Consider the following 12,633-nt stretch of genomic DNA (forward strand, 5'->3'; position numbering starts at 1 on the left):
GGGTGAATATGAAGTATTCAATCCCAAAGTTGGTTGAAAAATATAAATTTGATTAAACAGAAATTTAATAAAATTATCCTCGGGGCACCACCTTCGTAATGAAGGAAAAAAATACTCATTAATGATCAGCCGCTACCTCTAATCAATGAAGTAATAATCAATTAATCAGTCTCACAACTTTAGGTCGTTCGTACCCTTTGAATTGACTTTACCACAAAGAAGAAAAATAATGATATCTGAACAACGACGTCCTTTTGAATATGTATTGAATAACATGAGGTTAAACAAGCAGAAATACTGGACGTAAAAGCATGGAAAGCAATGAACATATGTGGAACATACACTGAAAAAAGGGGAAAAGTGGGGTTGTTCAATTTACAAGTATTAAACATGTGTCTAAAACATGATCAAGTCATGTTTACCTTCCAAACATATTCCAATCTTGTAGATCACACTTAATTTCTGGCAATATGACATTTACATATTTAAATCATCTTGATAAAACATGAAATAATCATGTTTCGCTCTTTGCCCCTTAATTTTAAATATGTAAACCCCGTCTGCCGAGGAGCAAGTTGCCCCTTAATTTTAATTACGTAAACCCCGTCTGCCGAGAAGCTAGTTGCCCCTTGATTTTAAGTACGTAAACCCCGTCCGCCACGGATCATTCCAGAAAAGATTTTTTGGAGTCAGCCATTTTATACAAGCAATAAGCAGCTATTCATCGAAGTCACTTATAAAAGGTAAGTTTAATTTACTTCAACTTTATACATATATGTATGTATATTCCCCACGGGAAAGATCTCTGCAATACACTCCTATCATAATTATTGTCAAAGTTAAGGCGATGCGGGCTGTTTTTGCCGCTGCCTTCAGTGGAGGGGGGGAGAGTTGTCCTCGGTAAAAATGTACTTTAACACCGCTGGCAGATCATTCAGTGGTAAACTCGGTGAGTTCCAGTGATAAGCGGGGAAGAGTGGTGAGTAGTTAATGTCATTTTTTTGCTCTTGAGGAAGGAAGAGCAGTCACATGCCGGTGTAGGTAGCATATGTGCTCGACCTGTCAGATCGGCTCGGGGCTGGTGCATAGATGACGTGTAAGATTGTGATTGGTCCAGACCATTAGACCACTGTCACCTGACACGGGGAATGACACACTTCCGCCATAACAATGCACAGATTCATCCCGAGTAAAGAACCGAGGAGGTCCGAACATATACGGTAAGAATCACAAAAGGAGAAGGAATATTTGCAATCAGCCGCAAAAACCTTGACAACGAAATAATCCGATCGAGAGGAATCATCACAGGATAATGATCGTTATTTTAATAGAGAGAAATCAGGCTGGGAAGCATGACGTCTGAGCTAAAGTGGGTGCTAGTGAGTAGCATGCTAGCTTGTTGTTGGTCACACATACTTTTTTTTTTTTTTGTTTAAATACATCCTGCCAATGTTAAACTTTCTTTCTGGTCACACGGACCGGATGAAGTTCCGCTAGAATATGCAGCTCACGTTCTGCTCCGTTACACAAACACTGAGGAGAGCAGACGTTAGTGAAGGAGCTGTCAATGCCAAAATAATAAATAATAACCCAATCAGATCTCAACACGTTTTCCTTTCTTTAAAAAAAAAAAAAAAAACTTTATTGTAAACATCAGTTTCAGTACAGTAAATCTGCAAATATCCAACTCGTTTGTTACAGTTGTGTGACGTCATCACTAGTCGCAAGCCCCCGAGCTGATCTGACAGGCCGAGCACATCTGCTACCTACAACAGCATTGTTTGAACAGCGCACTGTACTCTTGTGTCCCTGTCAACTGTAGACAGTGCCAGTCTCCCCTGTGCCGCGCCTCCCTCACAGAATGTTCGTTTGCTAAATTTACATAAATCTTAGATTGCAGACAGATCTCTCTTTTATTTCCAGAATACTTTGAATAATGAAATTTTTAGCTTTGAGAGTTCAAAAGGGAGTGAAAAATATCACCAATCGGTTTAGGTTGTATTTAATTTTTTCAGTCTCACAGGCTGCCGAGCAATGCAAAGCTTGAAGTTATTTATTTTTATTATTTTTCGTTCATACAGGTTTCCTCTGACGGATACGGCTACCTGTACTTCCCAGTGAGGAGCACTCATGCAGACAGATTTACATTTAAGGTAATACAGTACTTCTAACAGTATGATCAAATATAAAAAGGACATTGAAGGACAAATTTGTCCTCATGTGGAACAAAGGGCAATCACTTATCCCACTGTGTGTGTGTGCATGTGGGGGGTACAGCAGAAGGGTGGGCAACCTCTGATCAAAAAAATTGCAGGTTCGATTCCTGCCTTGCCCGTCTATGTGTCCTTGTGCTAGACACTGAACCCCACATTGCCTCTGGTGGAAGGTTGGCACCAGTGTTTGAATGGGACTGTAACTTTAAAGTGCTCTGGGCTTTATCTCTGTTAACATAACATTAAGAATAGTATGATTTTGTTAACCCAGTAACTTAAACATTTATTAGTTAGTTAAGGGTAAGAATTATATATATTTAAAATTTTGTTTGTGAATTCCTAATTTGTTCACTCTTTGTATTCCAGACTGTTGAGTTTCTTATCACTGTCAGCAAGTGCAAAGGTTTGTTCAAAGGCTCTGTTGTACAGGTGAGTAGTGTAAACCACACGTTTTACCTAAATTTCACAATGTGAACTGTACATGCTTTACTTAACAGTCATGCAGTATGGAGTTGAATTAATATCACCCCAATTTGTGTGTGCAAAATTCTTGATTTCAGCTTCTAATACCATATTTTCTGTTTGGCAATTCCTTCTGAATTATGCTCAAAAAGTTAGGGAACAATTGACTAAAATTCCTAAGAGTTATTTTTTTTAAAACTGGTATTAAAAACTGTGTTTTTTTTTTTGTTTTTTTGTTAATTCAAGATGGCAGCCACTTCCCAAGATCAAAGGTCTGTCATGCCTGTTTTTCCTGGCTATTCTTGATCCTTTTGGCTTGCCATACTGTCATCCCCTGTCGGCATGGTTTTGTTGCAGGCAAGCAGCTGCAGTAACGCTTCTGCTCCTCACTGGGAGATCTGAACCCAGACACAGAAACATGCACAGATACTTTTATTCAGCTTTTGAAAATAACTAAACCAGATCTCTCCGTATCTGCATCCTCCATAACAAGTTCGAGAAAGGTTTTTGACAGAAGCTCCTCCCACATGCGGCCGGAGCTTAAGATTTACAGACTTATGGATAATCGTCAAGAAGCAACTTTGATGCTTGTAAAAACAACATGAATTTTATGGCAATTGCATTCAGTGTTGATAGACATGTGATTTTAATAATACGCATGAGGTACAAAGTGGCAGGAGGAGGTGATCTATGGTATACATGTGGGCCAAACCGTGACTAGTGATCCATACCGCTTTGTTAAGCTCCTAGTATGGGAGGGGCTGCTCCAGAGAGCACAGGTTTTTAAAGAAATACTCAGAAATACGTGAATGGATCAAAATACCGCTTTGGGGTTGTTTATAGTGAGGAATGAAAAGTATAATACACCAAAAAGCTAAGGTTTTTTGTTCTAGGCCCTTTAAATGTACAGTCACATTCTGAAGTCAAAGTTCTGTTTTTTATAATTTTTACATTTTAACTTACACATGTGACATATGCTGCTGACCTCTTGGCCAGGTCATCCTTGAAAAAGGGATCCTCCCAATGAGTTTTCTCCTGGTTAAATAAAAATAATCATTCACTGACTCTCCTCTGAACACGTCTGAACTATTTCAGTCTGGCTTTTCTGACTTTACCTCCACAGGTATATCATCAGGACCAAGAGCCTTTTCACTCTTCATCCTCTTCAATTCTCCCTCACCTCACCCTTACTAATCTTTGTTACATCCTGCTCCACAGCATTCATTTCTCCTCTTCTGTTCTACTTATTTTCTTCTTTCATCAAATCTTAAAATTATTGTTTCCATTACAGTCCTGACACCTTTACACATATTTGGTTTGGTAAAGATTTTATGTTGGATGCCCTTGCTGACACAACCCTCTATAATTATCCGAGCTTGGAACTGGCAAAATGAGACCCTGGGTTTAGCCTCTTCGTTGCTACATTGGTCATATTTTGCACCTATAAATCTTTATTGAAAATATTTTCTGTGTTTTGTAGAATGAAGACCATCCAGGAGGCAATCGAGGACACCATGGAGGGAATTTTCCACTAAATGGCATGTGGCAGTGGTGAGGAAAAGGACATTCTTGTGATCCTTGAAGTCCAGGCTGTGGTGGACAACCTACCAAGTGTCAGAGTGGCAGTTGCCATGCTGTTTGGCCTTATTTACAACCTTAATATGGATCACCGTCCTCATCTCAGATACACCTTTGAGGTAATCTGGAAAATTGTAATGGAGTTAGAGGGCAGAGTTATGTCCAAAAGGGTGGAGATCTTTGAGATGCGACTCTTCAAATAAAATTAACACAGTTCACGGTTCACCAAGGATGGAATCCAGCTGCTTGCTTTGGCTATTTCTCTTATGTTCTGTTTAACAAAAAACGGCAAACCTCATAAATGTTGATTTGTACTATTTGCATAGCTGTAATCATATTTTTCAAGTTGAAATAAAAAACAGGTTGATACTTAAACTTGTTGTGTTGTATTTGATTGCTGTAATGCATGAGGTTTTAAAAAGAAATAAAATCAATGTTTTTATATATTATTCTGCAATTGCTATATAATCTTATTTGTAATATACAATGACATTATTGATCAATATAAATTGTTTCAATTTTAAATACATATTTGATTTGAACAAATACTGCTACTAAAGTATTTTATTGTCAAGTGTTTTTAAAAGTCTTTTTTTGTCCATGTAAAATTCTTAAGCATAGTAAAAAATAAGTATTCATTACTGTAGAACATGATTTTTTTTCATGTACAAGATTCATGTTGTCATAACATGATTTTTTAATGTACAACATTCATGTTGTCATAACATGATTTTTTAATGTACAACATTCATGTTTTTATAACATGATTATTATATATAATATTCATGTTGGCATAACATGATTTTTTTATGTACCATATTCATGTTGGCATAACATGATTTTTTTTCGTGTGACCGATGTCCATGATATTTTCATGTAGATCCAACATACCTTTTTTTTCAGTGTAGAATATAGCTTTAAATAATAACTAGAATAGATACATGAGAAGAAAAGACATAAAATATTGAGGTGAGAAATGCTAAGTGTGTGGATGCATTAAGTTGTGTTGTGCATAAAAAGGGTGTTGTTACTGATCTGAGAATAAGCTATTCTTAAAAGGAGGAATTCAAAACGGGGCAAAGATGTTACTCTTGCAATAATAGTTCATCTTTATTCTAACCACCAGCAGTTGACTGTATGAGCGAAGTTCGACTTCTAACCAAGCGGTCTGGAGATCTGGGTCTGCTCTGCCAGGAAGGGTGGTTGATCCCGTTCCTAGCTTGATGGTTCAGGCGGGCCGTAGAGGCGAGATCTGCAGCCAGGTGTAGAAGGAAAGGGAACCTGCGGTTCTGCTGGTTCTGCTCTGTTCAGTCACTTAGCTTCTGGGGTGGTCGAACGATTTCTCTATTCCGTTTTGTGACCAAAACGTATAAGTTGCAAAGCTGGCTGGACAATGAAACTTATCAAATGGTCTAGCTTTAAAAATCAGTTTCAAAATAAAAGCATCAAAAATTGTAAAAATGTTGGAATCAGCCTATGAAATAAACGGGAGACAAAAAGGTTGAAAAGGAAGAAAGCGCGCGCAAAAAAAAATAAAAAAACGTGATCTTAAGACTGGAAGAACTTGTGATGTTTCCTTTTCTGTTCCTGTTCTGGCTTCTGGCTTGTTAGGCCATCTTGGTTTATTAAGCCATGCTCTGGCTTGCGCGCCAGGGTTTTGAATGAGACAGGCAGGGCATGAATCCGTGGGTATTTGACACGTTTTACGATTGGAGGAAATTTGCATTTCCCAATGAGCTCTGGATATGCAAATATCAGGGGCGTAACTTTATTCTGGTCTCTAGATGTTTTTATTCTTAATGCTGAATTAACAACAAAATGGGTTTCAATCAAACAAAGTTTGGACAACCCTATATGTCTGTAAGAATCCTATATGTGCCAAAATGAAAAGCTTCCCAAAGTCCACATAACCACAGAAAAGCAATTCTCCAAGCTTTGATGGTTACACATGATTATTTCATGGATTTTAACCTCAAAGTAGTTGTGAATCTTCTTCTGTTAGGAATAAAGGTTTGACTATGCACATGTAATAACAGAGCATTTTTCTGAAGCTGTGAAGAGATGTTTTACATGTTAGATCCAATTGACAAAAGTCCTGTGTTTTAAAACATGAGAAAAGTTACGAAGGGTCACGTGTTTCAAACAAAGGACTTTGAGTGTCTGTCAGGAATTCTTGCAGACTCTCCAGAGGGTCAGCCTGCTGGAACCAAAAGATCCTTTGGAGGTGACAGGTTGAAACTAACCAGAGTTTGGAAGGCGGAATAGTCAGGGTTCTGGCCCGGTTATCAAGAGTTTAATGACTTAACATCCGAGTGGGAAATAGAGGTTTTAGACAACTTTATTGCCCCTCTGCGGGGAGAGGAACTCTGTTTTCTTGAGAAAAGGCACTCCAAATGAACGTTGGGTGACCAAATGGTCAACACAGGTTATCACAGTTTTTTCCAAGGGTGAAATGCTACACCTAACAGGGTTTGGTTATTAGCCTGACCCAATTACCTGGGTTACAGCAACAGGGATAACTTAACTGAAGAGAGACGAATGATGAATGAGCGAAAAAGGGTTGAAACAAAGACAATTAAGCGAATGGATGATATGAATGAATGTTTGAAAGTTTGGGAAGTGGAGTGTAAAAAAAGGGGAGAGGCAGAAGGCCTGCAAGGCCCTGACTGCCCTGAAAATAGAAAACAAAAAAGAGATAACAGACAAAAAGTCTGATGAATCAACTGAAAATAAGGAAACTTCCTCAGCACCCTCTTCTTTTCTTTACCCTTCTACACAGAATCTCTGGAGTGCTGCAGTCGGACCGAGTCTGGACTCTACCCCTCCTCCATATCAGCCCCAACCAGCTCAACAAGAACCACACGGTGATGACGTGGAACAAAACGCAGGAGCGACAGCCATGCAGCCTGAGATGAACCAGCAGCAGCACCAGCAGCTACCTTCACTACCCCCCCCCTCTTCCTCCTGTGAAGATGGAAGAAGTAAAGCTCCGGCCTTCAGCTCCTGCTGAAACGGCGTTATCAGCTCCTGCTCACAACACCAGATTTGTGAAGGCAAAACAAGAAGAGCTGCAGCAGCAAGGGAGCACGACAGTGCTAACAGCTCCCATGGTTCAAGTTGCCTGCCAGACTGGAGATCCAGTGATTGTGTACCGCGGCTGGACTGCTGATGACATCATTGCTGCATCTAAGCACCTGCTCGAGCCAGAAAAAGGTGGGGAGGTCTTGGTGCGAGGCCTGGAGGACTTTGTCAGAGACTATGTGCCCAGCTCTGGAGAAATGGCTAGAGTGATGCTGCATATTCTGAGCCAATCCCAGTTCTCCACTCTGAGGAGCCACTTCGAGGCTTAACACCAGCCTGCAATTACGACTGGCATGACCCTGCCAACCAGAATGCAGCAAACGTGGCCTACAGACAATGGAAAGATGGACTGATAGCGGCTGTTCGTGCTCACTTCCCTGTCCAGTGCGACCACGCAAAGGTCAGTGCCTGCATGCAGCATGAGGATGAAGATGTGGAGGAGCTCCTTGACCGGCTGCAAACCGCTTACGACAACTATAGCTGGATGACCAAGTCCGATGGCTTCCCTCAGGGGGGCATGACATCTTATGAGACCCTCCTCAAACAGCACTTTCTCAACAACCTCCAGAAGACCCTCAGCTGCACCACCAAAGACTCTTGTGTTTGTTGTGAGGACATCACTGTCCGTCTGGCCGAGATGGCTCGCCATGCCAAGCCAATCAATGACAGATCTGCTATGAACGACAGGATGAGCTTATAGCCTTAGCTGAAGAGTTACTTTCCCAGGTCTGCTGATACCAGAAAATGTTCATAGTACAGCCCATGCTTTTTATTTTTTCCGGGGACCCAGACCCAGAGTATGAAGGTGCAATTTTTTGAATGTATGAATGATCATTTGTCTGTGTGCAGCCTTTTCTGGATTGCAACGCGCTGTGCGATGTCTGTTTCTTTGAGCTCCACCCAAGCCCCTTTTTTTTCCTTTTTTTTAAGATTCCAGGAAATGACCCTCACATTTCCTTGTCTAAAGGCCTCACTGATGAATGGAAAGATTTGGGCTCCTGGACTAGAGCGTGCAGCCATGCTCTGGATTGGCAGCGTGAGCCTGGCAGTTTGATTTTATTTGATTTTATTTTTTTATTTTTTCCTCACTACAGGCCAGGCCATGAGAGGCCACACCCCTATCTTTTGGTTCTGGATGCTTCCATTCTTGAACTGGACGGTGTTCCTGATTGTGTTTGGGCCAAGCTTAAATTTGATGTTGGTCTCATACAGAATTGTCAACCTTTGGTTGTCAGTTTTTAACTCATTTTTGGAAGCAGGTATAGTCATCCCCTGTGATGGTTCCCCTGTTAGCACCCCGAATTTGCCCGTTAAGAAGTATCGCCCTCCTCCATTAAAAAAAAAAAAAAAAAAAAGAGAAGAAGTCATGTTCTTTGGCCATGTTGTCTGTGCAGAAGGTAAAAACCTTTCCTCCAAACATCTCACTGCAATCCAACAGGAGCCGAGACTGGAGACTGTTAAGCAACTCCTGTCTTCCGTTGGGTTGTGCTCATACTGCAGGATTTTTGTTCCAAACTTTTCAGAGTTAACCAAGCCCTAGGTGAGTTAATCAAATCTAAACCAATTAATTCTAAGGAGCAGTGGACAAATGTAGCTGGGAGTTCCTTTACAACACTGAAACTTGCTCTCCAACCACCTCCCACTTTATGCCTACTGGATCCACCCAAGCCATTCACATAGAATGTGGATGAGGGAGGGGGAGCTGCGTGGCCTCTGTCCTCCTTCAGGATCATGGTGGAACTCTCGGACCAGTGGCTTATTCCTCCTGTAAGCTTGATCCTGTTGCTGCTGGACTTCCTCGCTGCCCGAGTGCCATTGCTGCTGCAGAGAGGGCCCAGCAGCTTCCAGAGATCTTGTGGGCTATTCTGACATTGCTGGTCCTCCGTGACGCCCACCTCATCCTGGCGGGGCACAGGTCATCGCACTTGTCCCTTCCCAGATTCCTCAGGTATCACATCTGTTTGCTCGAGCTGCTGAATTTCACTGTTAAAAGGTTTTTGGTCCTCAAATCCAGCCCAGCCACTGAGCTGCTCTCACATGACGAGGGTCTCCCTCATGACTGTACCCCTGACCTGACATGACTGACCAAACGTTTGTGTTTCTGTTTTGTGTCCCTGTCTCTGAATGTTGTTGCGCGGGTTATGCCGTCTGCATGGCTCATGGGACTGCAGAATCCGCGTCTCTGTCCTCCCATTAGCCTGCTCGGGCACTTTAAATTTTATTTAATCAGGCGTGCGGAAATTCAAATATTGTAATTGGCCAAGATTGTGGTGGAATATTTGTTGATTGACTCCTTTGCAGAATGTCCAGAAGCCTGACCAGCAAAGGCTAACTCTAACCCTAACTCTAGGCTGTATGGAGTGTGCATTGACCCTGCCCTCTTATGGAGGGTGGGGTCCGAACACTTGTTCTCCTAACCCTAACTCAAATGTCTAATCAATCCTTTTTTTTTCCTCAGCACAGGTTTCCTGAACGGATCAAATCGGACAACAGGTCCCACTGTATGATTGTTAAATGTATAGATCTAACTTTAGAGCTTCAATTGGCAAAAATCTGTGCACAGAAAATTTTAATGGGTTTAAGCGCTTCGTACTTCTCTCATGACTGTCAGATGCTTTGTGAACGCTAACACTTGGTTCAATCCCAACGAGCTTCTACTAGGTTAATGGTTCCCAGGATTTGCAGGACCTCTGAGAGCGAACGCCCATCAGGTGAGTATAAGGAAAATCTTAATGCAATGGAGGCTTTGTGTTGGCTTTGGCATCACAGGTGAGAGGCCGGGCTCCAGACTCTGACAGGCGGTAGAACCACAAGCGCTGGCTGAGCCCCTTCCCGGTCCTCCTAACCACATAGACCGCAGTCGAGATCCCTGGGCGAGCTGCTTGGGTTCGTGGATCGTGCTGTCAGGGGGTTCCACTCCTAGACCAACACCCAGCCCCAGACCTGCAGCTCCTGAACAGCGGACTGGCCTGTCCGACTGCGTCGCCCCGGGGAGAACAGTGCGGAGTGAAATAGCATCCCACTGCAACAGTAGCGTGCCAAGCTCCAACCCTTCAGTCTCACCATGGAGAATCCCCGCCCCTGGCATCAGTTCAGAGAGTTTGGCTGGCCGCTGAAAGGCACCACCTGCCTCCTTCTCCTCTTGCATCGACAAAGGCCTTGGTGCAGAGAGGGTTGCACTGGAGTTGCAGGAACACGCGAGTTACGACTGGTACCTGTCTCACTCTGACAGGGACCCCCATTGAGGCACCGTGTTTGTCTACTCGGGCTCAGACTGGAGACCCGTGGATTATATGGCTTCCCCCGCAGCTTGTGACTGGTCTCACGCCCTAACATTGCAGTCCCACCAATGCTCTCGTGCAACACCTCCACCTCGAGCCCGCTCGACCCCCCTAGAATTGCGTCCTGCACTAACGCTTCCTGTTTCCACATGACTCTGTTCGTTTACAGGCCTTCGCCACAAAAGACCCCTTCACTTATTTCTTCATCTGTAGCAATATTACCACTGTGTTTGATGTACCTGCTTCATTTGGTGTTTTGACTGTTGGTCCTCATTTTACTTCAGCATGCTGTTATTGTTCGTGATAGAGTTGTACATACATTTATCTCATATTTGCTTTGTATGACTTTAACCTCTCTTCTCTTTCTGCTCATTTGAGGTCTTGCTCAGCTGTTATCTGGAAGGTTGCAGTCATCCTAGGCTGAAGGCTGTCTGGAGGCTGACATTACAGATACTCAAAGATGCTGACGCAGACCTATTGCATTGAACTAAGACAATAATGATAGTAGAACCAGTTTGAGGCTGTTTTTCCTTCCACACCTTGAGAGCAGCAAATGTAAATAAAATAAGACCGCCCCTGAAAGGTTATAAATATGGAAACCCTGAACCAAGATCTTCAGAGCGGGTGGAGACTGGTTTGAACATTCTCTGTCTGTTCTCCTTGTGCAAGTAAAATCTGATTTAAGAACTGACCCCTCTCTTGTCTTCCTTTCAGAGAAATGTTTCAGGTTGTTTGAACCTAACAGTTCGTAATAGGGAGCCGGCGGTTGATGATTGCTTCAAGGTGATGTCAGGTATTTCAGGTTCCACTGATAACTGGCTTCTCTTGGCAGAGCAGGTTGGAAGTTCAGCGGACGCAGGTTGTGTTGTTTGCTTAGGTCCCCGACCACTTTTGAGGGTTGTTCCTCCGCCAACTGCCCTGAGTTACTTCTTCATGCCCCATTAGTTGTCTCAAACCTCCCTGGCTCCGGATGTTCGTACTAGGAAGTTTCTTTCCTGTTACCTTCTGGGACGAGGTCCCCTTCCCTCTTTGATGTTAATGTTGCTATAGGTACATTTTCTTGTTTTACTGATAGTTCTGCAGGTCGCATCCCGATTGGTTCCCTCAACTCCTCCTGGTGTGTGCTCTATTTTTGGAGATCAGTGTTGCACGTTTATTCCTAATAACAGTTAACCAGAGCTGTTGATGGCCTGCGCACGCTCAGTAGTAAATTGAAAAAACATTCAGGTGTTAATACGTAGGTGTCGGATTTTTGGGAGTAAATTTTTTGAAAATATCAGGCCCTGGTTGTTTCTGTGCTTATGTCCTTAGCTGTGTTTTCCTCTTTTGTCGTCCTCTGTTTAAGTTGCTGCATTCTCTGTATTCGTTCCCTGCTGATTGGACTTTTGACATTGCTTTTGGTATGCGTGTTCCCCAGCTCTTTTACGGCTCCCTGACTGCAGGGGTCCGTCCCGCCTCGCCGTCTGATTTTGCGCTAGATTACTCCTCTGATAATTCTGATGATGGTCAGACGGTTGTGTAGATTGATTAATTTCTTCGTCAATTGGGTAGTTAGATTTTGTAGTTTAATTTTTTTAATGGGATGATTAGGTTTCATTGGTTTGACACGTTTTGTGTTGAATGATTAGATTTTGCTAGTTTGGTTGATTTTATTGGTTTATTTAGCTTCATTGATGTGCCTGGTTAGTTGTTAGATCTACTTAAGATGGTTTGTTTTTGAATGATTTGTTAGGGTTAATTACTTTGATTGAATTGGTTTGTCTGATTTTTATGTTCATAGTTTAATTGTGTTTTATCAATTTTAATTGATTTTGTTTTGGTCTACTGGATTTGTTTGATTTTTTTGTGACTTTTTCTGAGCCTCATTAATGGTGGATTGTGTTAAACCTTTTTGGGGTCATGGTTCTGATGTTATATGAGGTCCCAGTGTTTTGTGTTAATTTTTGTCCTTGGTTTTGGTCTGTTTGGTTCAGTGTTTTGATAGTCGTAATTTCCGCATTTGTGTTGTTCCTTTTAGG

The 12,633-nt window shown here is 42.3% G+C and overlaps 1 long non-coding RNA gene across 1 annotated transcript; it reads left to right on the forward strand.

Annotated features, from left to right (window-relative positions):
• The first annotated feature begins 342 nt into the window (after positions 1-342).
• Positions 343-4,628, forward strand: LOC112155822. The gene is made up of 4 exons (XR_002920850.2): positions 343-743; positions 2,082-2,153; positions 2,580-2,642; positions 4,156-4,628. It is a non-coding gene; the product is annotated as an uncharacterized LOC112155822 (long non-coding RNA).
• The last annotated feature ends 8,005 nt before the right edge of the window (positions 4,629-12,633 follow it).

The sequence above is a fragment of the Oryzias melastigma genome, linkage group LG17, assembly GCF_002922805.2.
Source record: "Oryzias melastigma strain HK-1 linkage group LG17, ASM292280v2, whole genome shotgun sequence".
Classification (NCBI taxonomy): Eukaryota; Metazoa; Chordata; class Actinopteri; order Beloniformes; family Adrianichthyidae; genus Oryzias; species Oryzias melastigma.